Genomic DNA, 3,504 nt, shown 5'->3' on the forward strand with positions numbered 1-3,504 from the left:
GGTGCTTTCCCCATGAATTCTTTACTGGCATCAAAAAAAGGGGTCCATCTTTTGAGTAGAACTGGGATTGAGTTAATTACCCAATTTTTAGAAAGCACGCATAATGCATGTTTTCTATCGCTATGTAGGAAGTAGAACCAACCTCCTTCTAAGGTGGTTACCATTGGAAGTAGATCAATTTGTTTCCCCCACATCTACGTTAGCTTTGTCTAAAGAAACTGCATATTAAATCAGCAGCCTTAAACTCTACCTACTACATCTAAATCCGCCTTCTTTTCTACCTCCTGCATCAGTACATTCTCACTAAGGATCATCTTGTAACATCCTATTTTGATGATGGCACACTTGGTTTTCCTCTTTTTCTTGTTACAATTTGAGATTTGGTTAGTATCAACCCTCACATCTTCACCAAAATTTGCCATTGGTTCCAATGTAACCCTACCAGCTGAAATGGGAAGCTTGTGCCCCTTTATAAGGGTTTGAACATAGGATCCTAGAGCCTCTAGTAAATTCACCAAGTCTAATCAGGGGTTTAAGTTTGGAGTACCTTTCATGGAGAGAACCCTACTTCCCCCTTCAAAGACAAATCCATAAAAAAATCCTTCGCCAAAAAAGTCACTAAGTATTTTTACACCAATAAGTACACCCTTTGGAATATTGTTTATCTTCAAGCCTTTTGGAACCTAAAATGACACCCCCACATATGAACAAGTGTCCAAATGATTGACAAGATGAGGTATGAGGAGAGAGTCGAAACCCGATCCTCCCACCAGACCAAAAATGACTGATTCGGGCATTGAAAAAAACTCAAGGGTAAAATAAACCTATCCATGGGCCATGTCCAAGCCTTACCCACAATCTGCCATGGAAATGATAACAGGCTCTAACCAGATTTGGTAGAACTCAAGTAGGTTGCAAGAATAATCTACTTGAATATCTTTCATGCTAATCCCCCTAAATTCTCATCACCATATTTGGACTACTCTATTATAATAGAGTTGTATATATACCATATTTTTATTCCAAGTGTTCAAATTCTTTTTATTCTAACAGCTAAAAGGATACACAAAAGTCCTATTGACTATATCTTTCTTCCCATTTGTTTGTGGATGGAATGTTGAAGACCTCTTCAACTTTGTGTCCATTTTTTCCCACAATGTATTCCATAAGGCATAATTATTTCCATTGAATATCAAAGGTTTGTTTGAAGAAGAATCTTCTTGGCTATCCATTTTATTGTAGGATCTTCCTTCCAATTATTAGTCTTTCTCTAAAGGATACCCACTCTAATACCAAATTTTGAAGACAAAATAATACTAGGGGGGGGGGGGGGTGGGTTGAACCAATATTATATAGTTTATAACAATTTTTAAAATCTTAATCTCTTTCTAATAGGACATACATAAATAACATAAATAAAGACGCACACACATAGATTAGGAGAGTTAGAGTTTTACATGGAAACCTATATGGGAGAAACTACATAACAACTTCTTCTTTATAGGTGAATGGAGGAACCAACCTACATTTACATTAATTTATTTTGCACCATCTAGAAGGAGACACTCATCACCTAATTTATAGGAACCAACTTGAAGGATACACCAGTCCCTTGATTTACAAACACAAACACAAAGTAGGCACCAATCCTCTCACAATTTTATATTTTGAAGTTTAATATTTATTGATCTAATCAAATCCTTCTTTAGGTACATTCAATATGTTTCAAGTTTGCACATTTCACTTTTGATCTAGTCTCTATTTAGCTCATAGTTTTTTTGATATAACTAAGCTTAACATTCAATCACAAATTTGATTAGCATTTTGATCTATTTTGGTCTCTGTCTTTGCATAATTTTCACTTTCACCACACTCTAATTTGTAGTTCAATCTATTCAATATCTCTCTACTTAAATTGGCTTACTCCCTTTCACTTGGTATAGTACTAATCTATAAGTCTTGCTAGTTTTAGCAACTCATTCTCACATATGCACAATCTCAATAACATTTTCAATTTCTTAACCCTATGTTTATATATTATGGACTTCTTAAGCTTGGGTATCAATCCATGGTATTGACCCATGGTATTGTGGATTGACTAGGCCTCACAACTTTCTTACACACTCTTAAAAGTCTCTTGACTCCCATAAATCTCACACATTGCTCTCCCACTACTACATTGCAATTCATATTCATAATGACACTATCTTTAATTTTTTGTCAATTGTTAGCTCCCTTCCATCCAATCAATTGAATCATAGCATTTGAGTGACTTTAACTCAACGCGACCATATTATATGACCATGTCCTTTGATGAAATCATGACAATAGGAACATTGGCCTTTCGTATCGAATATTAGATTATTTTTCATATCTCCTTAGCTCTAATCTCTAAGCCATCCACAAGGGATTCACTCAATGAACCTACAACATATCACATGCATTTGTGGCATTCTAAATAATACCCTTAATTTGACTATATATTGGAAAATACCTATAAAAACCACATTATTTAACCCCCTACCAATATGAACCCAATACACCTTTCCAATTTAAAAAACCCCTACTTTCACTAGATATTGTAGGTATCCATTTTTTCATTACATTTTTTATACCCCTTTATATTTTTTCATTAACTTTGAGCTCCATCTTTTATACCTGCCAATATAAAAACCCTTTACCCCCTATTATATGCTCAATAGATTATGTCATTTTTTCCTCAATATATATCCCCCATTATGAATGCATGTGGTATGCTATTTCTCTCCCAGTGAAGCTCCTGTGAAGCCATCAAGCACTTGCAACTGTATGTTGTGACCTTGGTCCTAACATATCAATCTAGTAGCCTTCCAATTGTAGATGTCCTAGTACCAATAATTTAGCTCGAAGTGCTAAATTGTTAAGCACCTATGACTTGACATTGTGACCAAGTACTTACATATCGAATAACCTCATATGGAAGGATAAATATTGTTATGCATCTCAATACCATAGTACTCTAGTACCTTGGTATCGGGCCCACAAAGGTTGAGCCCTTAGCCCTGTGACTTTTGGCCCATAACCATGATTTTCAATTTTTCCAGCCAAATTTAAATACACAAGAAAACCTTACCATACTAGGTTTTGGAACAAGTCTCGAGACCTCTGGTTCTACAATGTTAATCCATCATAGAACAATAATTTTTTGCCACATGGTTCTTTTGTCATGTCATCTGTGCCATGTCATATGTTCCATGTAACATTAGGTGTTGGACTTAACATTTCTATATAAATATAAACTCTAATCCTTGGTTCTCTAGTATCGGGGTCCCAACCATTACTACATCACTTTCCACTTCACCTACCATGCCATTTGTTGCAAACAATCATTGTCTACCACACGTATGAGTAGTGGCATGTACCTACCACATGTCACCTACGAAGTGTCTAGTTGGTTGGCCAAAAACTCTATTTATGCCTACCACGTGTTACTTTTTGTTGCTACCATGTCACATAGACTACTAC

This window comes from Pinus tabuliformis, chromosome 9, assembly GCF_031772625.1.
Source record: "Pinus tabuliformis cultivar Carrire ecotype Pingquan chromosome 9, CPIR1, whole genome shotgun sequence".
Lineage (NCBI taxonomy): Eukaryota > Viridiplantae > Streptophyta > Pinopsida > Pinales > Pinaceae > Pinus > Pinus tabuliformis.